Consider the following 24,149-nt stretch of genomic DNA (forward strand, 5'->3'; position numbering starts at 1 on the left):
AAATACCATTATTATTATTATTTTATAATATTAATTTACATCATATAATATGAGTGTATTATATCTAGACTGTGAGCCCACTGATGGGTAGGGACTGTGTCTAGATGTTGCCAACTCGTACCTCCCAAGCGCTTAGTCCAGTGCTCTGCACACAGTAAGCACTCAACATGAATGCATTAATGAAATACCATTATTATTATTATTTTAATATATTAATTTACATCATATAATATTAGTGTATTATAGTTAGACTGTGAGCCCACTGTTGGGTAGGGACCGTGTCTAGATGTTGCCAACTTGTACTGCCCAAGCGGTTGGTCCAGTGCTCTGCACACAGTAAGCACTCAATAAATATGAATGCATGAAATACTATTATTATTATCATTTTATAATATTAATTTACATCATATAATATTAGTGCATTATATCTAGACTGTGAGCCCACTGTTGGGTAGGGACCGTGTCTAGATGTTGCCAATTTATACTTCCCAAGCACTTAGTTCAGTGCTCTGCACACAGTAAGCGCTCAATAAATATGAATTAATGAAATACCATTATAATTATTACTTTATATTAATTTACATCATTTAAATTAGTGTATTATATCTAGACTGTGAGCCCGTTGTTGGGTTGGGACCGTGTCTAGATGTTGCCAACTTGTACGTACCAAGCACTTAGTCCAGTGCTCTGCACACAGTAAGCGCTCAATAAATATGAATGAATGAATAAAATAACATTATTATTATTATTATTTTACAACATTAATTTACACATATAATATGAGTGTATTATACCTAGACTGTTAGCCCACTGCTGGGTAGGGACTCTGTCTAGATGTTGCCAATTTATACTTCCCAAGCGCTTAGTTCAGTGCTCTGCTCACAGTAAGCGCTCAATAAATATGAATGAATGAATGAAATACCACTATTATTATTACTTTATATGAATTTACATCATATAATATTAGTATATTATATCTAGACTCAGCTCACTGTTGGGTAGGGACCGTGTCTAAATGTTGCCAACTTGTACTTCCCAAGCGCTTAGTCCAGTGCTCTGCACACAGTAAGCACTCAATAAATATGACTGAATGAATGAATGAAATACCATTATTATTACTACTTTATATGAATTTACATCATATAATATTAATGTGTTATATCTAGTCTATGAGCCCACTGTTGGCTAGGGACCGTGTTTAGATGTTGCCAACTTATACTTCCCAAGCGCTTAGTCCAGGGCTCTGCACACAGTAAGCGCTCAATATGAATGAATGAATGAATACCATTATTATTATTTTAAAATATTAATTTACATCATATAATATTAGTGTAATATATCTAGACTGTGAGCCCGCTGTTGGGTAGGGACTGTGTCTAGATGTTGCCAACTTGTACTTCCCGAGCGTTTAGTCCAGTGCTCTGCACACAGTAAGCGCTCAAAAATATGAATGAATGAATGAAATACAATTATTATTATTACTTTATATTAATTTACATCATCTAATATTAGTGTATTACATCTAGACTGTGAGCCCACTGTTGGGTAGGGACCATGTCTAGATGTTGCCAATTTGTACTTCCCAAGCGCTCAGTCCAGTGCTCTGCACACAGTAAGCGCTCAATAAATATGAATGAATGAATGAAATACCATTATTATTATTATTTCACAATATTAATTTACATCATATAATATTAGTGTATTATATCTAGACTGTGAGCCCGCTGTTGGGTTGGGACCGTGTCTAGATGTTGCCAACTTGTACGTCCCAAGCTCTTAGTCCAGTGCTCTGCACACAATGAGTGCTCAATAAATATGAATGAATGAATAAAATACCATTATTATTATTTTACAATATTAATTTACATCATATAATATGAGTGTATTATGCCTAGACTAGGGACTGTGTCTATATGCTGCCAACTTGTACTTCCCAAGCGCTTATTCCAGTGCTCTACACACAGTAAGCACTCAATAAACATGAATGAATGAATGAAATACCATTATTATTATTTTATAATATTAATTTACATCATATGAGTGTATTATAGCTAGACTGTGAGCCCACTGTCGGGTAGGGACTGTGTCTAGATGTTGCCAACTTGTACTGCCCAAGCGCTTAGTCCAGTGCTCTGCACACAGTAAGCGCTCAATGAATATGAGTGAATGAATGAAATACAATTATTATTATTACTTTATATTAATTTACATCATATCATATTAGTGTATTACATCTAGACTATGAGCCCACTGTTGGGTAGGGACTGTGTCTAGACGTTGCCAACTTGTACGTCCTAAGCGCTTAGTCCAGTGCTCTGCGCACAGTAAGCGCTCAATAAATATGAATGAAATATCATTATTATTATTATTTTATAATGTTAATTTACATCATATAATATTAGTGTATTACATCTAGACTGTGAGCCCGCTGTTGGGTAGGGACCGTGTCTAGATCTTGCCAACTTGTACTTCCCAAGCGCTTAGTCCAGTGCTCTGCACACAGTAAGCGCTCAATATGAATGCATTAATGAAATACCATTATTATTATTATTTTAAAATGTTAATTTACATCATATAATATTAGTGTATTATAGCTAGACTGTGAGCCCACTGTTCGGTAGGGACCGTGTCTAGATGTTGCCAACTTGTACTGCCCAAGCGCTTAGTCCAGTGCTCTGCACACAGTAAGCGCTCAATAAATATGAATGAATGAAATACTATTATTATTATTATCATTTTATAATATTAATTTACATCATATAATATTAGTGTATTATATCTAGACTGTGAGCCCGCTGTTGGGTAGGGACCGTGTCTAGATGTTGCCAACTTATACTTCCCAAGCGCTTAGTTCAGTGCTCTGCACACAGTAAGCGCTCAATAAAGATGAATGAATGAAATACCATTATAATTAGTACTTTATATTAATTTACATCATTTAATATTAGTGTATTATATCTAGACTGTGAGCTCACTGTTGGGTAGGGACCGTGTCTAGATGTTGCCAACTTGTACTTCCCAAGCGCTTAGTCCAGTGCTCTGCACACAGTAAGTGCTCAATAAATATGAATGAACGAAATACCATTATTATTATTATTATTTTATAATATTAATTACATCATATATGAGTGTATTATACCTAGACTGTGAGCCCACTGTTGAGTAGGGACCGTGTCTAGATGTTGCCAACCTGTACTTCCCAAGTGCTCAGTTCAGTGCTCTGCACACAGCAAGCGCTCAATAAATATGAATGAATGAAATACCATTATTATTATCATTTTATAATATTAATTTACATCATATGATATTAGTGTATTACATCTAGACTGTGAGCCCGCTGTTGGGTAGGGACCGTGCCTAGATGTTGCCAACCTGTACTGCCCAAGCGCTTAGTCCAGTCTGAAAGGGCCCGGGTTTTGGAGTCAGAAGTCACGGGTTCGAATCCCGACTCCCCCACATGTCAGCTGTGTGACCTTGGGCAAGTCACTTCTCTGGGCCTCAGTTCCCTCATCTGCCAAATGGGGATGAAGACTGTGACCCCCCTGTGGGACCACCTGATCACCTTGTAACCTCCCCAGCGCTTAGCACAGTGTTTTGCACATAGTCATTGCTGAACAAATGCCATCATTATTAATTCTTATGATGATTATTCTCCGCGCGTCGTCCACCTCACCTTCGACGGCCGCCGCCCCCGCCTGAGGCCGTGGTCGTCGTCGTCGCCTCCCTGAAGGGGCGGTCACGTGGCGGCGCGCGCCCGCTCCTTCCCGCCTTTCCCCGCCTCGCGACTTCCGGCTCCTCTCGCGACACCTTGTGGGAGGGGGTGACGTCATCGTCGCCGCGGGAGTTCGGGGGCGCGCGCGCGCATGCGCGCTACGGGAGACCCGCCCCACCCCGTCATCATAATAATAATTCATTCATTCAATCGTATTTATTGAGCGCTTACTGTGTGCAGAGCACTGTACTAAGAGCTTGGGAAGTACAAGTCGGCAACATATAGAGACGGTCCCTACCCAACAGCGGGCTCACAGTCTAGAAGGGGGAGACAGACAACAAAACAAAACATGTAGACAGGTGTCAAAGTCGTCAGAACAAATAGAATTAAAGCTTTATGCACATCATTAACGAAATAAATAGCATAGTAAATATGTACAAGTAAAATAGGGTAATAACAAGTAAAATAGGGTAATAGGTAATGGCATTTATTCATTCACTCATTCATTCATTCAGTCGTATTTATTGAGCGCTCACTGTGTGCAGAGCACTGGACTAAGCGCTTGGGAAGTACGAGCGCTGGGGAGGTTACAAGGTGATCAGGTTGTCCCATGGTGGGGGCTCACAGTCTTAATCCCCATTTTACAGATGCGGCAACTGAGGCCCAGAGAATCAATCAATCGTATTTATTGAGCGCTTACTATGTGCAGAGCACTGTACCAAGCGCTTGGAAAGTACAAATTGGCAACACATAGAGACAGTCCCTACCCAACAGTGGGCTCACAGTCTAAAAGGGGGAGACAATCAATCAATCAATCAATCAATCGTATTTATTGAGCGCTTACTATGTGCAGAGCACTGTACCAAGCGCTTGGGAAGTACAAATTGGCAACACATAGAGACAGTCATAGACATAGAGCCCAACAGTGGGCTCACAGTCTAAAAGGGGGAGACAGAGAACAAAACCAAACATACCAACAAAATAAAATAAATAGGATAGAAATGTACAAGTAAAATAAATAAATAGATAAATAAATAGAGTAATAAATATGTGCAACCATATATACATATATACAGGTGCTGTGGGGAAGGGAAGGAGGTAAGATGGGGGGATGGAGAGGGGGACGAGGGGGAGAGGAAGGAAGGGGCTCAGTCTGGGAAGGCCTCCTGGAGGAGGTGAGCTCTCAGTCACTTGCCCAAAGTCACACAGCTGACAGTTGGTGGAGTCGGGATTTGAACCCATGACCTCTGACTCCAAAGCGCGAGTTCCTTCCACTGCGCCACTATGCTGGGGGGGGGGGGGGAGGTGACGTTGTCCCCGCGCGAGTTCTAGGGCGCGCGCATGCGCGCCACTGGGGCTGAAGTCTCCGCGTGGGTTTGGTGGCGCGCGCATGCGCGCCACGGCCCCCCCACCATAGGTGGGGGGGGGTGACGCTGTCCCCGCGCTAGTTCGGGGACGCGCGCATGCGCCCCACGGGAGCTGACGTTGCCCCCGCGTGGGTTCGGTGGCGCGCGCATGCGCACCACGGGGGGGGGGGCGCCGTAGGTCTTGGTGGGGTGACGTTGTCGTCCCCGCGCGGGATTCATTCATTCATTCATTCATTCATTCAATCGTATTTATTGAGCGCTTACTGTGTGCACAGCACTGTACTAAGCGCTTGGGAAGTACAAGTTGGCAACATATAGGGACGGTCCCTACCCAACAGCGGGCTCACAGTCTAGACAGGGGTTATGATCAATGTGTTCTTCCACTAGGCCACTTGTCTGCTGTGTGCGTATTTATTGAGCGCTTACTGTGTGCAGAGCACTGTAGTAAGCGCTTGGGAAGTAAAAGTTGGCAACATATAGAGACGGTCCTTACCCAACAGCGGGCTCACAGACTAGAAGGGGGAGAAGGACAACAGAACAAAACGTATTAGCAAAATAAAATAAATAGAATAAATATGTACAAGTAAAATAAGTAGAGTAATAAATATGTACAAACACGTATACATATATACAGGCGCTGTGGGGAGGGGAGGGGGAGAGGAAGGAAGGGGCTCAATCTGGGCATTCAATCGTATTTATTGAGTGCTGTGTTCAAAGCACTGTACTAAGCGCTTGAGAAGTACAAGATGGCAACATATAGAGACGGTCCCTACCCAACAGCGGGCTCACAGGCTAGAAGGGGGAGACAGACAACAAAACAAAACGTATTAACAAAAGAAAATCAATAGAATAGTAAATACGTACAAGTTAGAGTAATAAATATGTACAGACATACGTCATCCCCCGGGCCTGGAATGCCCTCCCTCTGCCCATCCGCCAGGCTAGCTGCCTTCCTCCCTTCAAGGCCCTGCTGAGAGCTCACCTCCTCCAGGAGGCCTTCCCAGACTGAGCCCCTTCCTTCCTCTCCCCCTCGTCCCCCTCTCCATTCCTCCCATTTTACCTCCTTCCCTTCCCCACAGCACCTGTATATATGTATTTATTACTCTATTTTACTTGTACACATCTATTCTATTTATTTTATTTTGTTAGTATATTTGGTTTTGCTCTCTGTCTCCCCCATTTAGACTGTGAGCCCACTGTTGGGTAGGGACCGTCTCTATATGTTGCCAAGTTGTACTTCCCAAGCGCTTAGTGCAGTGCTCAGCACACAGTAAGCGCTCAATAAATATGATTGATTGATTGATTCCTCTCCCCCTCGTCCCCCTGTCCATCCCATCTTACCTCCTTCCCTTCCCCACAGCACCTGTATATATGTATATACGTTTGTACATATTTATTACTCTATTTATTTTACTTGTCCATATCTATTCTATTTATTTTATTTTGTTAGCATGTTTGGTTTTGTTCTCTGTGACTGTGAGCCCACTGTTGGGTAGGGACTGTCTCTAGATGTTGCCAACTTGTACTTCCCAAGCGCTTAGTACGGTGCCCTGCACACAGTAAGCGCTCAATAAATGCGACTGATTGATTGATTGATTGCAGAGCCCTCCTTTCCCCGGCTCGCGACTTCCGGATTGCTCTCGCGACGCCGTGGGGTGGGGGGGTGACGTCATCCCCGCGCGCCCGGTCCCTCCCGGCTCTCCCCGGCTCGCGACTTCCGGGTTCCTCTCGCGACGACTTGGGGGGTGGGAGGGGTGACGTCGCCGTCCCCGCGCGGGTTGGGGGTGCGCGCATGCGCGGCCCGAGCTCGGGGGAGTGTAGGTTGTCGCGCGCCCGCCTGAGGCGGAGGGAGGGAGGGGGCGGGGCGGGGTCTTCCCCGGGAGGCCTGACGACGACGACGACGACGACGACGAGGACGACGACGACGACGAGGAGGAGGAGGAGAGGATGAGGATGAGGATGATGCTGGGGAGCGTCCGCGCCGTGTGTGCCCCCGTCGGCTCCCGCGGCCCCAGCGGCGGCCCGTGGTGACCCCCGCCCCCCGCCGAGAAGGCTGCCGGCCGGACGGACGGACGGACGGCCGGCCGGCCGGTGAGTGGGGGCCCCGCCGGACGGGCCCAGCTTCTCTCGGCACTAAGAAATGTCCCCCATCCGAGGGGACGGGACGGGCCGGGCCGCCAGTGGGCTGCCACCTTCCTTTTCGCCTCTGCCCCCCTTTTACCCTCCTCACCGACCCTCCCCGCTCCCTCCCTCCCTCCAGCCCTCCTTCCCCTCACGGTCCCTCCCCTCCCCTCCCCGTTCCTTCCCCTGTCCACAGCGTTCCTCTCCTCCTCCTCGTTCCTTCTCTCCCCTCCCTTCTCCTCGGTGTTCCTCTTCTCTTCTCCCCGTTCCCCCTCCACAGCGTTCCTCCCCGTGCCTTCTCCTCTCCCCTGCCCTCCCCTCCCTTCTCCTCAGTGTTCCTCCTCTCTTCTCCCCGCTCCTTCTGTCCCCTCCCCCTTCCTTCCTTCTCCTCGGTGTTCCTCCTCTCTTCTCCCGGTTCCTCCCCTCTTCCCCTCAGCGTTCCTTCCCTGTCCTCCCCATTCCTCCCCCTCTCCCCAGCGTTCCTCCCCGTTCCCCCCTTCCCCTCAGCGTTCCTCCCCTCTCCTCCCCGTCCCTCCCCTCCCCTCCCCGTTCCCTCTCCACAGCGTTCCAGCCCTTCCCGTTCCCCTCTCCACAGCGTTCCTCCCCCTCCCCGTTCCTTTCCCCTCAGAGTTCTTCCTCTCCCTTTCCCTCTCCACGGCGTTCCTCCCCCTCCCCGTTCCTTCTCTCCTCTCCCCGTCTCTTCCTTCCCCTCAGCGTTCCTCCTCTCCCCTCCCCGTTCCCTCTCCACAGCGTTCCCCCCCTTCCCGTTCCCCTCTCCACAGCGCTCTTCCCTTCCCCGTTCCTTGTCCCCCTTCCCCGTTCCTTCTCCCCCCTCCCCGTTCCTTCCTTCCCCTCAGCGTTCCTCCTCTCCCTTCCCCGTTCCCTCTCCACGGCGTTCCTCCCCTCTCCACAGCGTTCTTCCCCTTCCCGTTCTTTTCCTCTGCTCCCCGTTCCCTCTCTCCTCTCCCCGTTTTTTCCTTCCCCTCAGCGTTCCTCCTCTCCCCTCCCCGTTCCCTCCCCTCCCCGTTCCTTCCTTCCCCTCCCCGTCCCTCCTCTCCTCCCCGTTCCTTCCTTCCCCTCCCCGTTCCTTCCCCTCCCCGTTCTCCCTCCTCTCCCCGTTCTCCCTCCTCTCCCCTGCCCGTTCTCCCTCCTCTCCCCGTTCTCCCTCCTCTCCCCTCCCCGTTCTCCCTCCTCTCCCCGTTCTCCCTCCTCTCCCCTCCCCGTTCTCCCTCCTCTCCCCGTTCTCCCTCCCCTCCCCGTTCTCCCTCCCCTCCCCGTTCTCCCTCCCCTCCCCGTTCTCCCTCCCCTCCCCGTTCTCCCTCCCCTCCCCGTTCTCCCTCCCCTCCCCGTTCTCCCTCCTCCCTCCCCGTTCTCCCTCCTCCTTCCCCTCCCCGTTTCTTCCTCCCTCCCCTCCCCGTTCCTTCCTTCCCCTCCCCGTCCCTCCTCTCCCCGTTCCTTCCTTCCCCTCCCCGTTCCTTCCTTCCCCTCCCCGTCCCTCCTCTCCCCCCGTTCCCTTCCAACGGCTTCCAGTCTCCCTTTCCTTGCTCAATCGTATTCATTGAGCGCCCACTACGTGCGAAACACCGTACCAAGCGCTTGTTCCTTCGCCCAGACCTTATCCCGGCTTGCTCGTTGGACTACTGTGTAGTGAGCCCACTGTGGGGCAGGGACTGTCTCTATATGTTGCCAACTTGTACTTCCCAAGCGCTTAGTACAGTGCTCTGCACAACGTAAGCGCTCAATAAATACGATTGATTGATTGTAGCTGCCCAGGGACCTCGGGACGCCTTTTCACGGACCCCGTCGGCAGAAAGAGGGGAGGAGCCTCTTAGGAGCCTTTTAGACTGTGAGCCCACTGTCGGGTAGGGACTGTCTCTATATGTTGCCAATTTGTACTTCCCAAGCGCCTAGTACAGTGCTCTGCACATAGTAAGCGCTCAATAAATACGATTGATGATGAGGAGGAGGAGCCCTTCACCGCCTCTGAGACCGGCCGGGCCCCCTGCCCACCGCCCTGCTGCCCGCGGCCTTTGTTGGGCCGTTTTTCCTCCCTCTAGGAATTGCAGGGTCAGTCTTGCTGTCGATCTGTGCTGTCGTCCGCATTCGGGTCGTTACCAAGCGCTTAGTACAGTGCTCTGCAAACAGTAAACACTCAAATACAATTGACTGAATAGTCGCCGCTCTTACTCTAATAATAATAATATCAATCAATCAATCAATCGTATTTATTGAGCGCTTACTATGTGCAGAGCACTGTACTAAGCGCTTGGGAAGTACAAATTGGCATCACATAGAGACAGTCCCTACCCGATAGTGGGCTCACAGTCTAAAAGGGGGAGACAGAGAACAGAACCAAACATACCAACAAAATAAAATAAGTAGGATAGAAATGTACAAGTAAAATAAATAAATAAATAAATAAACAGAGTAATAAATATGTACAACCATATATACATATATACAGGTGCTGTGGGGAAGGGAAGGAGGTAAGACGGGGGATGGAGAGGGGGACGAGGGGGAGAGGAAAGAAGGGGCTCAGTCTGGGAAGGCCTCCTGGAGGAGGTGAGCTCTCAGCAGGGCCTTGAAGGGAAGAAGAGAGCTAGCTTGGCGGATGGGCAGAGGGAGGGCATTCCAGGCCCGGGGGATGACGTGGGCCGGGGGTCGATGGCGGGACAGGCGAGAGCGAGGTACAGTGAGGAGATTAGTGGTGGAGGAGCGGAGGGTGCGGGCTGGGCAGTAGAAGGAGAGCAGGGAGGTGAGGTAGGAGGGGGCGAGGTGATGGAGAGCCTTGAAGCCCAGGGTGAGGAGTTTCTGCCTGATGCGCAGATTGATCGGTAGCCATTGGAGGTTTTTGAGGAGGGGAGTGATATGTCCAGAGCGTTTCTGGACAAAGATAATCCGGGCAGCAGCATGAAGTATGGATTGAAGTGGAGAGAGACACGAGGATGGGAGATCAGAGAGAAGGCTAGTGCAGTAGTCCAGACGGGATAGGATGAGAGCTTGAATTAGCAGGGTAGCGGTTTGGATGGAGAGGAAAGGGCGGATCTTGGCAATGTTGCGGAGCTGAGACCGGCAGGTTTTGGTGACGGCTTGGATGTGAGGGGTGAATGAGAGAGCGGAGTCGAGGATGACACCAAGGTTGCGGGCTTGTGAGACGGGAAGGATGGTAGTGCCGTCAACAGAGATGGGAAAGTCAGGGAGAGGACAAGGTTTGGGAGGGAAGACAAGGAGCTCAGTCTTTGACATGTTGAGCTTTAGGTGGCGGGCGGACATCCAGATGGAGATGTCCTGAAGGCAGGAGGAGATGCGAGCCTGGAGGGAGGGGGAGAGAGCAGGGGCAGAGATGTAGATCTGGGTGTCATCAGCGTAGAGGTGATAGTTGAAGCCGTGGGAGCGAATGAGGTCACCAAGGGAGTGAGTGTAGATTGAGAACAGAAGGGGACCAAGCACTGAACCTTGGGGAACTCCCACAGTAAGAGGATGGGAGGGGGAGGAGGAGCCTGCAAAAGAGACTGAGAAAGAACGACCAGAGAGGTAAGAGGAGAACCAGGAGAGGACGGAGTCTGTGAAGCCAAGGTCAGATAACGTGTTGAGGAGAAGGGGGTGGTCCACAGTGTCAAAGGCAGCTGAGAGGTCGAGGAGGATTAGGACAGAGTATGAGCCGTTGGATTTGGCAAGCAGGAGGTCATTGGTGACCTTTGAGAGCGCAGTTTCCGTGGAATGAAGGGGACGGAAGCCAGACTGGAGGGGGTCGAGGAGAGAGTTGTTGTTGAGGAATTCTAGGCAGCGCGTGTAGACAACTCGTTCAAGGTTGTCAAATAATAGCATTTATTAAGCGCTTACTATGTGCAAAGCACTGTTCTAAGCGCTGGGGAGGTTACAAGGTGATGAGGTTGTCCCACGGGGGGGGGGCTGACAGTTTTAACCCCCATTTTACGGATTAGGGAACTGAGGCCCAGAGAAGTTAAGTGACTTGCCCAAAGTCACACAGCTGACAAGTGGCGGAGCCGGGATAAAACCGAATAGCCAAGTAAAGGCATTCCCCTGTCCCCTCCTGTGGGACTCCATTTTTGGATCGAGTGGCCCGGGGTGATGAGTTTTAAATCTCCTCCATCCAGGGTTGAAGGAAGACGGACGTTTATCACATCATTAGGATGGCTTTTGTCATCGTTAGGTTCGTTAAGCCCTTAATCAATCAATCGTATTTATTGAGCGCTTACTGCGTGCAGAGCACTGTACTAAGCGCTTGGGAAGTACAAGTGTGTGTCAAGCAATGCCCCCCTCCCAGCCCCATGGCACTTATTATTATTTGTTAAGCACTTACTATGTGCAAAGCACTGTTCTAAGCACTCGGGGGATACAAGGTGATCAGGTTGTCCCACGTGGGGCTCACAGTCTTAATCCCCATTTTTCAGATGAGGGAACTGAGGCCCAGAGATGTGAAGTGACTTGCCCAAAGTCACACAGCTGACAATTGGCGGAGCTGGGATTTGAACCCATGACCTCTGACTCCAAAGCCCGGGCTCTTTCCACTGAGCCACGCTGCTTCTCTATACTTAGGTTAATATCCGTAATTTTATCTACTTGGAGTGATGTCTGTCTCCTCCCCTCCAGCCTGTGAGCTGCTTGAGGGCAGGGAACGTCGCTGTTTATTGTTGTATTGTACTTTCCCAAGCACTTAGTACAGTGCCCTGCACACAAGCCCGGGCTGGGCTTGGGAGTCGGAGGTCATGGGTTCTAATCCCAGCTCCGCCGCTTGTCAGCTGTGTGACTGGGCAAGTCACTTCACTGTTCCTCGGTTACCTCATCTGTAAAATGGGGATTAATCAATCAATCTTATTTATTGAGCGCTTACTGTGTGCTGAGCACTGTACTAAGCGCTTGGGAAGTCCAAGTTGGCAACATATAGAGACAGTCCCTACCCAACAGTGGGCTCACAGTCTAAAAGATTGACTGTGAGCCCTACGTGGGACAACCTGATCACCTTGTATCCTCCCCAGGACTTAGAACAGTGCTTTGCATGTAGTAATCTTAACAAATGCCATCATTATTATCATTAATAAGCGCTTAATAAATACAACTGAATGAATGAAGCTACTTTATAAACGCTGGGGTAGATACAAGTTTGCTTTGCTCTTTGCTCCCCCCACTTCCCAACCCCAAAGCACTTATGTAGTATCTGTAATTTTATTTGTTTGTGTGTCACTCTCTCCCAACTCTAGGCTGTGAGCTCATTGTGGGCACTGGAATGTCACTGTTTATTGTTGTATTGTACTTTGCCAAGCGCTTAGTACAGTGCCCTGCAAACAGTAAGCACTCATTAAATACGATTGAATGAACGCATGAATACAAATTAATCAGATTGGACACAGCCCCTGTCCCACTTGGGGCTCACGGTTTCTGAATGTTGTGTTGTTGAAAGCAGTCTTAATGCTCTCTGTCCCTATGCCCCCTAATTCTGTTGTGCTGTACTCTCCCAAGCGCTTTGTACAGTGCTCTGCACAGAGTAAGCAGCGGGGCTTAGTGGAAAGAGCACAGATTTGGGAGTCTGAAGACGTGGGTTCTAATCCCAGCTCCGCCACTTGTCTGCTGTGAGACCTTGGGCAAGCCACTTAACTTCTCTATGCCTCAGTGACCTTATCTGTAAAATGGGGATTAAGGCTGTGAGCCCCTGTTAGCTATGTAGCCCCTGCTGGGGTTTTGAGGAGGGGCCAGCTAAGGATTAAGACTGTGAGCCCCTGTTTAGGTAAAACTGATTACCTTGCACCTCCCCCAGCGCTTAGAACAGTGCTTGGCACCTAGTAAGCCCTTAACATACCATAATTATTGATTATTATTAAATACTATTGATTTAAAAAGGCCTGATTGTAATAGTACTAAGTACTGGAGTGGGTGTCTGAGGAGGAGAATCGATGTTGGTCTTTACAAAAAGGATTCATAACTTTCTGAAGTGGGTTTTTAGGTGAGGACCTGTTCAATCATATTTACTGCACACTTACTGTGTGCAGAGCACTGTACTATGCGCTTGGAAAGTACAATTCAGCAGCAGAGACAATCCCTGCCCACAGTGGGCTCACAGGCTAGAAGGGGGTAGATAGGCATCAAAACAAGTAAAGAGGCATCAGTAGCATCATTATAAGTAGAATTAGATATATGCACACCATTAATAAAAATAAATATAATTACAAATATGTACATACACATACGTGCTGTGGGGAGGGGACGAAGGTAGACAAAAGGGAGTGAGTCATGGCAATGGGGAGGGGAGGAGGAGCGGAGGAAAAAAGGGGGGCTTAGTCTGGGAAGGCCTCCTGGAAGAGGTGAGCTTTCAGTAGGGCTTTGGGCAGGGGGTGGGGAAGTGTGCTAGTTTGGTGGATGTGAGGAGGGAGGGCATTCCAGGCCAGAGGTAGGACATGGGCCGGGGGTCAACGGTGGGACAGGTGAGAAAGAGGCACAGTGAGGAGGTTAGTGGTACAGGAGCGGAATGTGCGGGCTGGGCTATAGGAGAGACGGGAGGTGAGGTAAGAGGGGGCGAGGTGATGGAGAGCTTTGAACCCAAAAGTGAAGTTTTTGCTTGATATGGAGGTTGATAGGCAGCCACTGGAGATTTTTTGTGGGGGGTGGGGGTGACATGCCCAGAGCGTTTCTGTAGAGAGGTAATTTGGGCAGCAGAGTGAAGTATAGACCGAAGTGGGGAGAGACAGGAGTTTGGGAGATCAGAAAAGATTCTGATGCAGTAATCCGGTCGGGATAGGATGAGAGATTGAACCAACGTGGTAGCGGTTTCGATGGAGAGAAAAGGGCCGATCCCGGCGATGTTGTGAAGGAGAGACTGGCAGGTTTTGGCGACGGATTGGATGTGTGGGATGAATGAGAGATCGGAGTCAAGGATGACACCAAGGTTGTGGGCTTGCGAGACGGGAAGGATGGTAGTGCCATCCACAGCGACGGGAAAGTCAGGGAGAGGACAAGGTTTGAGAGGGAAGATAAGGAGCTCAGTACTGGACTTGAGTTTTAGGTGGTGGGAGGACGTCCAGGTGGCAGTCCTGAAGGCAGGAGGAGATGCTGATTGCTGGAGTGTAAGTATGAACATACTCCAGCTCAAAATCCCTTAAGCATAAACCGATTTAAATGTAGCTAGTGTAAGAAAGTACCAAGCAATGCAAGATCAGAAAAGTATCATTACATGCTCCCAAGGCGAAATGAGTTAACAGTCTTTTCAGCTACACCCACGGATAATCAGTCAATCACTAGTATTTTTGAGCACACATTAAGTGCTTAGATACCATTGATTGCTGAGTACTGTACTTGGAAGAGTACAAAAGTTAGTAGACAGTAGCCCTAAATTTCACCCTCAAAATTGTCGTTCTTGAAAGTAGGCAGCTCTCTGCATGCTCGCGCACACATACTGTCTAAAAATGAGAAAACTAATTTGTTCCCTTAATTTAATGTAATTTTACATCTCCATGCTTTTGCACTCTCTCCTGTTACTCTTTTCTACGTACTGATTCATATTATCAATCGTATTTATTGAGCGCTTACTATGTGCAGAGCACTGTACTAACCGCTTGGGAAGTACAAATTGGCAACATATAGAGACAGTCCCTACCCAACAGTGGGCTCACAGTCTAAAAGGGGGAGACAGAGAACAAAACCAAACATACTAACAAAATAAAATAAATAGAATAGATATTACTCTTTAAACACTTATTCCTCCTCTCCTTAAAGGGTGATCTGCCCCCTGTTAAGTTGTAAATTCCCTGCGGGAAGGAATTGTGTGTTCTGCATCTATTGGGTACTCAGTAGATGCAGCTGATTGATTGAGAGTGAATGTTACTGGGCAGAGGCTTGTTTACACCCAACTTGGCCTGTGGGTCCCACAGACTGCAGTGCTAGGTGTTTTGGGAAATACAGCAAAGTGACTATGTTTTGCAGATGTTTAGTTGCTTTGGCGGGTCGCCGACGCTTCTCCAGGGACAATCACACATGTGAAAACTCTGCATTTCAAGTGCACCCCAGGAAGAGAGACCTGGGACCACAATATTGGGCTTCCATTTGGGTTGCTCAGGTTAGGATGAGTTAGGATGGGGGCCGGCTGGACCAGACTGGGCCCTATAGGGCTCTTATAATTGGATGGAAAGGACAGTCTTAGGCTCTGTAATTACTGCTTAAGACTTCCTGCCCACCAGTGATCCCCAACACGCGAATTTCCATCAGGCCAGAGTCACGCGGGGAGGGGGCTGTATGCCAAGCAGCAGGGGTCTTGAGAGATGATGCAGTCATCTCCTCCTTTATGACTCTTAGCTCTTGACACGGCCCCCTCCCAGGATTCAGGATAAAGCTTCTAATCCCCGCTCTGCCATCTGTCAGCTGTGTGACTTTGGGCAAGTCACTTAACTTCTCTGGGCCTCCATTACCTCATCTGTAAAATGGGGTTTAGGACTGTGAGCCCCATGTGGGACAGCCTGATGACCTTGGATCTACTCCAGCGCTTAGAACAGTGCTTGGCACATAGCACTTAAATCAATCAATCAATCAATCGTATTTATTGAGCGCTTACTTAAATACCAACATTATTATTATTATTATGTCTCCTTGTGAGCAGGGAATCTGCTGACTCTTTCGTACTCTCCCAAATGCTTAGTACAGTGCTCTGCACATAGTAAGCACTCAAATATCACTGATTGGTTGAAAAGGACTTCCCCAGATGTTAAGAGGGCCATTTCTGCATCTTCATAGGGTTACTCTCAGCATATTTTCTCCTTCTTTGAAAAAAGAGGATTCCAGGTACACCCCCATCAACCACTGGGACAGCCTAGAGTACATAAGTGCTATGGGAGGTTGATAATACTTTGGCACAGAAGTGCTGGAGAAGCACTATAGTAGGGAGGATTACAAATAAATGAGGGAAGCCCACTATGGGGAGAAATGATTTCAGAAGGACTTGGAAGATAAGGGAAACCGATGTCAGTTATGACGGGGGAGGTACCCTCCCTCCGCCTCACTTATGTGCTCAGCCGCGTACCCCTCAAGTACTGTGATTTCCCAACCCCACTGCATTTATGCACATATCTCAAACCCTGCCCTCTCCCCGACTTTCCCAACACTGTTGACGGCACTACCATCCTTCCCGTCTCACAAGCCCGCAACCTTGGTGTCATCCTTAACTCCACTCTCTCGTTCACCCCTCACATCCAATCCGTCACCAAGACCTGCCGGTCTCACCTCCACAACATCGCCAAGATCCGCCCTTTCCTCTCCATCCAAACCACTACCCTGCTCATTCACTCTTTCATCCTATCCCGACTGAATTACTGCATCAGCCTCCTCTCCGATCTCTCGTCCTCGTGTCTCTCCCCACTTCAATCCATACTTCACGCCGCTGCCCGGATCGTCTTTGTGCAGAAACGCTTTGGGCATGTTACTCCTCTCCTCAAAAATCTCCAGTGGCTACCAATCAATCTGCGCATCAGGCAGAAACTCCTCACCCTGAGCTTCAAGGCTGTCCATCACCTCGTCCCCTCCTACCTCACCTCCCTTCTCTCCTTCTACAGCCCACCCCGCACCCTCCGCTCCTCCGCCGCTAATCTCCTCACCGTACCTCGTTCTCGCCTGTCCTGCCATCGACCCGCGGCCCACGTAATCCCCCGGGCCTGGAATGCCCTCCCTCTGCCCATCTGCCAAGCTAGCTCTCTTCCTCCCTTCAAGGCCCTACTGAGAGCTCACCTCCTCCAGGAGGCCTTCCCAGACTGAGCCCCCTCCTTCCTCTCCCCCTCCCCCAACCTTACCTCCTTCCCCTCCCCACCTGTATATATGTTTGTACATATTTATTACTCTTTATTTATTTTACTTGTACATATTCTATTTATTTTGTTAATATGTTTTGTTGTCTGTCTCCCCCTTCTAGACTGTGAGCCTGCTGTTGGGTAGGGACCCTCTCTATATGTTGCCAACTTGTACTTCCCAAGCACTTAATACAGTGCTCTGCACACAGTAAGCGTTCAATAAATACGATTGAATGAATGAATGAATATCCCTACACTCTGTTTCACCTATTTGTAATTTACTTTAGTGTCTATCTCTTCTTGTTGGAGATAATTCCAGGCGGGGAGCAGGATATGAGTGAGAGGTTAGGGACTGGAGCAAAGAATCGATCAATCAACTGTATTTAAATGCTTATTGTGTGGAAAGCACTGTAGTAAAGTAGAGTTGATAGATGTGATTCCTGCTTACTAGGAGTGTAGAGGAATGAGACTTAGTGAGTAGGTTAGCTTGAGAAGCATGAAGAGTGCCAGCTGGGGTGTTGTGGGGGAAAACTGGATGAGTGGGAGCAAGAGAGCTAACTGCATGCCTTAAATCCAATAATTAGGAGATTCTCCTTGATGTGGAGAGGAGTGGGCCCCTCGGGCCTAGTGGTTTGGATGCGGGTCTGGGTTCTGGTCCCACCTCTGCCACTTATCTGCTGTGTTATCTCAGGCAACTCACTTAACATCTCTGTGCCTCAATTACCTCATCTGTAAAATGGGGGTTAAGATTGAGCCCTGTGTGGGACAGGGGCTGTGTCCAACCTAATTAGCTTGTATTTACCCCAGTGCTTAGAATAGTGCCTGGCACATTCGTACCATAGCAAAAATGAAAGACACCTTCATCCATGCCGTGCTTCTGGTTTGGAATTCCGTACCCCTTCATATCTGACAGACCATCACTCTCCCCAGCTTCACAGCCTTATTAAAATCATGTCTTCTTCAAGAGGCCATCCCTGACTACGCCCTCATTTCCCCTTCTTCCCCCCCTTCTGTATTGCCCTTGCACTTGAATTTGTACCCTTTATTCACCCCCACAGAACTTGTGTATCAGTCTGTAATTTATTTTTAATGTCTGTTTCCCCCTTTAGACTGTAAGCTCCCTATGGGCAGGGAACATAAGTTTTGTGCTTTTCCAAGCGCTTAGTACAGTGCACATTGAGAGCACTTAGTAAATGCCATTGATTGATTGCTAATCACTCATCCGATCCCAACTGGATTTCTACATCAGCATCCTTTCTAACCTCCCAACCTCCTGTGTTTCCCCACTTCAGTCTATACTTCACCCTGCTGCTTGGATTATCTTTCTACAGAAACATTCTGGGCATTTCTACAAGCGCTTAGTACAGTGCTCTACACACAGTAAGTGCTCAATAAGTACGATTGAATGTCACCCCCCCCACCCCGAAAAATCTCCAGTAGTTGCCTATCAACCTCTGTATCAAGCAAAAATTCCTTGATAGGAATTCCAAGCCTTCCACCCCCTCATACCAACCGGAACCTTTCTGGAATCAGGGGAGCCTCAGAGACACACAGTAGAGTTCAAACCACACCTCTGATCACCAACCACCTGATCACCAGCCACTTACCTGCTGTGTGTGATCTGGGGTAAGTCACTTCTCAGTACCTCAGCTTTCTCAGCTGTAAAATGGGGATCAAATTCTCCGATTTCCCCTCTCCCTTAGACTGTGAGCCTTATGTGGGACTGGGACTGTCTCTGTTCTGAGGGTATCATCTCTACCCCAGTGTATAGCACAGCGCTTGGTACATAGTAAGAGCACTTTACAAATACCACAGTTTTTATTCAGAGGACGATTCCCCCGGGGAACGGTTGAGGTCCGTACCTCATGTCTCCATGTTTTATTGTCTGTCTCCCCCTTCTAGACTGTGAGCCCGTTGTCGGGTAGGGACCGTCTCTATATGTTGCCGACTTGGACTTCCCAAGTGCTCTGCACACAGTAAGCGCTCAATAAATACTACTGAATGAGTGAATGCACCTCACTGTGAACATTTTCTTAATTAGTTTTACCAATGTGCAAGGGAATGACACATACTCACACTCAATCACTCCACCGAGGGTCCAGTACCAGTCTGTGGTCAAAGGAGCCCGTTCTGCCAGTGCCACTTCTTTCTGCTTCCGAATGCCGATCTCCTGCTGCGCGTTTATCTCAGCGTGCCTCCGTGCTGCCTCCAGGTTGCTTTCACAATTCAAAACGAGCTCCTTTTATGCAGCTGTGGCTCTACGGGGCAGTCATTGATTGGCCCAGGCCCGTTAACTTGGTAGAACAGGGAGAGAAAGCCCCGCTTCCCTCCATGCTCCGCCCCCACAGGCCCGCAATCACCTGCCTCAAATAGGCAGCCTCAGTGCCTTGGCAAAGTTTCTTCCTTGTTGTTTGTGGGATAAATAGAATGGCATTTATTAAGCGCTTACTATGTGCAAAGCACTGTTCCAAGCACTGGGGAGGTTACAAGATGATCAGGTTTTCCCACGGGGGGCTCACAGTCTTAATCCCCATTTTCCAGATGAGGGAACTGAGGCCCAGAGATGTGAAGTGACTTGCCCAGAGTCACACAGCTGACAATTGGTGGAGCTGGGCTTTAAACCAATGACCTCCAACTCCAAAGCCCATGCTCTTTCCACTGAGCCATGCTGGAATCACAAACAGTCATTAATAAGGCAGTTTGTTGTGGGCTTACCACACATATCTATAACTCTGTCTATTCATATTAATGCCTGCTTACTTGTTTTGCTGTGTATACATCTATAGATTTATTTATATTGATGCGTGTTTACTTGCTTTGATGTCTGTCTCCCCCCCTTCTAGACTGTAAGCCCGTTGTGGGCAGGGATTGTCTCTATTGCTGAATTGTACTTTCCAAGCGCTTAGTACAGTGTTCTGCACACAGTAAGCGCTCAGTGTGATTGAATGAATGAATGAATGGATGAACGAATAAGAGTATCTACCCTGCTTGGGGAAACAGATAACATTAACCTCCATTCAGGATTCTGGTACTAATAGTATTTATTAAGTGCATAGTGTCAGTAGAGTTTTTGTTTTGCTTATGAGTCTTCATTCTAGACTGTAAGCCCTTTGTGGACAGGGATTGTGTCTCTTTATTGCTGAATTGTACTTTCCAAGCACTTAGTACAGTGACAGTGCCAAGCGTTTAGTACAGTGCTCTGCACACAATAAGCGCTCAATAAATACGATTGAATGAATGATCTGCACACAGAAAGCATTCAATAAATACAACTGAATGAATGAATCCTGTAGAAACAAACAGCTGGCTTTGAAAAGTGTTGCTAGCTATAAAGCTATAGAAGTGTCTGGAATTGAGCAAATACATATAAATCCCACCTTGGGAATAGACTTGTATATGTCATCCTTTCCTCCTAAAAAATACATCCCAGATGTAAAACTGAGTTTTCTTGATTGGGCTAATAGCCACAAAAACTGTCAGAAGGGCTGAGCTCCAGTACTAGTTATTGACACCTGTAATCATAATCACATGACATTTGGAAGATAGTCACCTTTGTAATGGCAATAGATGACATAATAATGGCATTTATTAAGCGCTTACTATGTGCAAAGCACCGTTCTAAGCTATAGAGCCGGGGGTGAGAGAACGGGGGACTGTGCCAAGGTATCTTTGAATGCCCAACCATTCTGACAGGCCAGGCATTTTACAAGGTGGGAGAGAGAAGTGGATTGAAGCAAACGTAGCAGTAAAGAGACCCCCAACCCACTCTGCCGGCCAGTGCCAATCCTGCCCCGCTGGGCAGGGGCTGGAGGACCTCGGAGACAAGTCTGCTTCAGCTTGGTACAAACCCCAGGGCGGCCCAGCCCAGCCCCCGTGCTTCGGTGGAGTTCCCCAATGGAGGCAAGCTCAGCTCAGTGTCAAAACACCTGTCCCCACATCCTCCCCCAACCTCCCCTGCCACCCAAAAAGTGCCTGCTTCCAAACAGTTCCGGCAATCCAGCAATTATTCCTCTACTGCCGCTCAGTTCTGGACCCTCCCACCTTATGTAGCACACTAACCTCTGAGTTTCCTGAGTGTATTCATTCATTCAGTTGTGTATTTATTGAGCGCAGAGCACTGTACTAAGCTCTTGGGAAGTCCAAGTCGGCAACATATAGAGACGGTCCCTCCCCAACAACGGGCACACAGTCTAGAAGGGGGAGACAGACAACAAAACAAAACATGGAGACAGGTGTCAAAATCATCAGAACCAATGGAATTATAGCTATATGCACATCAGAGCTCACCTCCTCCAGGAGGCCTTCCCAGACTGAGCTCCTTCCTTCCTCTCCCCCTCATCCCCCTCTCCATCCCCCCATCTTACCTCCTTCCCTTCCCCACAGCACCTGTATATATGTATATATGATTGTACATATTTATTACTCTATTTTACTTGTACATATCTATTCTATTTATTTTATTTTGTTAGTATGTTTGGTTTTGTTCTCTGTCTCCCCCTTTTAGACTGTGAGCCCACTATTGGGTAGGGACTGTCTCTATATGTTGCCAAATTGTACTTCCCAAGCGCTTAGTACAGTGCTCTGCACACAGTAAGCGCTCAATAAATACGATTGATGATGATCATTAACAAAATGAATAGTAAATATGTACAAGTGAAATAGAGTAATAAATCTGGACAAATATATACAAGGGCTGTGGGGAGGGGAAGGAGGTAGGGCGGGGGGGATGGGCTCGCCCTCCTCACAAACCACCTTTCAGTTATAAACAAGCCATTGGGAATGAAATTTGTATTTTTTTGTAAGGCTCTTGGAAGGAAAATAGCGTATATGTTTTTATTTGCTAAAAGTATATTTCCATTACGTGGAAAATGGCACAAGGAAGGAAAAGAATAATTGATGCAGAAGACTCGTCAGCTACCAAATTCCATAATCACAGTTAGTTGTTAAGGAAAAAATACGAGCACATGCTCCACTCTGTAGACTGTAAGCTCACTGCGGACAAGGAGAGTGTCAACCAACTCTGTTGTATTGTGCTCTCCCAAGTACTTAGTACAGTGCTCTGCACACAGTAAGTGCTCAGTAAATACCATTGATATATATGATGCAAAGGATTGCTAGGAATTATAGAACACTTGGAAATACTGCTCTTCTCCATTAGGATGCCCCTCACGTGGGTGACACCGTAAGCCTCCAAGTCAGTCAATCATATTTAATGAGTACTTACATACAAAGCTCTGTACGAAGCATTCGAGGGAGTACAATAAAGTGGGTAAGGAAGCCAGGTCACAGAAAGCCCAAGTCCTGCCATCACAATCCGAGGCCTGACAGCTGCCATCCCCCTGCCGCGTGCCCTGCCGTAGTGCTGTGTGTCATACTGACCTGACCATCACAGGTGACACTTGGTAATAATAGTGATAATAATAATGGCATTTATTAAGCGCTTACTATGTGCAAAGCACTGTTCTAAGCGCTGGGGAGGATACAAGGTGATCAGGTTGTCCCACATGGGGCTCACAGTCTTAATCCCCATTTTACAGATGAGGGAACTGAGGCACAGAGAAGTTAAGTGACTTGCCCAAGTCACACAGATGACAATTGGTGGAGCCGGGATCTGAACCCATGACCTGTGACTCCAAAGCCCATGCTCTTTCCACTGAGCCATGCTGCTTCTCCTGATCTGACCCCAGAAGATTTCTACCAAATGAGTTCAGGTTGGGCAGTGCAGCGAGTCAAACAGTGATTCAACTCTGGATTCATCTGAATTCATTTTAGACTGTGAGCCCACTGTTGGGTAGGGACTGTCTCTATATGTTGCCAACTTGTCCTTCCCAAGTGCTTAGTACAGTGCTGTGCACACAGTAAGCGCTCAACAAATACGATTGACTGATTGATTGATTGATCTGTTACCATCAGTGGTATTTACTGAGCAGCTACTATGTGCAGAGCCCTGTACTAAGCACTTGGGAAAGAACAGTGTAACAGTTGGCAGACTCATTCTCTGCCCACAACAAGCTCTCCCCATTCCATTTTTTGTGACTGGAGTTTATTCCAGAATTAAGTATGTAAATAAGTATAGGTATGTCTGTTTCCCCCCTAAAGTGTAAGCTCCTTGTGGGCAGGGAGAGTGTTTATTGTTATATTGTACTCTCCCAAGCACATAAATACCGTTCTCTGCACACAGTAAGTGCTCAGTAATTACGATTGAATGAACAAATGAAAGTAGCCGACCTGAACCCCAGAATAATCTGACGTTCCCACCCAAGACACACATCTTCTCTGGGCATTTAAGATGTGTTCCGAGCTGAGGCTGGTTTAGGCAGCATATTTTGATAGGCAGTAAAATTATTTGTCAGTAGTTTAGTATTTCATTGAAAAAGAAGTTGAGAGCGACTGCATTAAAATCAGCAATTTTACAAGTTATATAAATCATTCTAAACCTGTATACAAAGTATAGACTGCAACTGTATGCTCCCCAGGAAAGCCGTGGGTTCTGGGTTTTTTTTTTCCTTAGGAATGTTTTGTTTAATAAGTACTGTTTCTAAAACTGGTATTAAGAAAGTCAGGCCAATTTATATGTAAATCTGATTGCATAGATTTCAAGTCAGGTACTTAGGGAATGAGGTACAAAGAGGTGAAGCAGTGTGAAACCCCTCTAATAAGAGTCATTTGAAGCAGCAATTCCTAATGAAAAGAGCCCAGAGCTGGGAGTTAGAAAGACCCACGTCCTTATTCTGGCTCCGCTACTGCCTGCTCTGTGACCTTGGGCAAGTCATTTAACTTCTTTGCATCAGTTAACTCATCTGTAAAATGGGGATTAAGACTGAAAGCCCCTTGTGGTGCATGGACTGTTCAACCTCGTAAGCGTGTATCGACCCCAGTACTTAGTGCAGAGCCTGGAACATAGTAAAGGCTTAACAAATACCATAAAAAACTAGGGGATCCTCTCCACCTCCCCAAAACATGAAATGGAACAAGGAATTCCAAAGTATTTCATTGTGGTTAGTATTTATTTCATTTGAGTTGCATTAAAACATTTCATTTCACTTACTTGTAGCAAAACAGGATGCTTCGGAGAAGCAGCGTGGCTCGGTGGAAAGAGCCTGGGCTTTGGGGTCAGAGGTCATGGGTTCAAATCCCGGCTCCGCCAACTGTCAGCCGTGTGAC

General features: G+C 47.7%; 1 protein-coding gene across 2 annotated transcripts in view; it reads right to left on the reverse strand.

Annotated features, from left to right (window-relative positions):
- The window catches only part of ZCWPW2 (zinc finger CW-type and PWWP domain containing 2), a 134,304-nt gene extending 130,503 nt beyond the window's left edge, over positions 1-3,801 (reverse strand). For both annotated transcript variants that reach the window (XM_038769778.1, XM_038769795.1), the window contains exon 1: positions 3,674-3,801. The gene's annotated coding sequence lies outside the window, so the exon portion shown is untranslated. The remainder of the gene's footprint in view (positions 1-3,673) is intronic.
- Positions 3,802-24,149: the final 20,348 nt, after the last annotated feature.

Source organism: Tachyglossus aculeatus, chromosome 2 (genome assembly GCF_015852505.1).
Source record: "Tachyglossus aculeatus isolate mTacAcu1 chromosome 2, mTacAcu1.pri, whole genome shotgun sequence".
Taxonomy (NCBI): domain Eukaryota; kingdom Metazoa; phylum Chordata; class Mammalia; order Monotremata; family Tachyglossidae; genus Tachyglossus; species Tachyglossus aculeatus.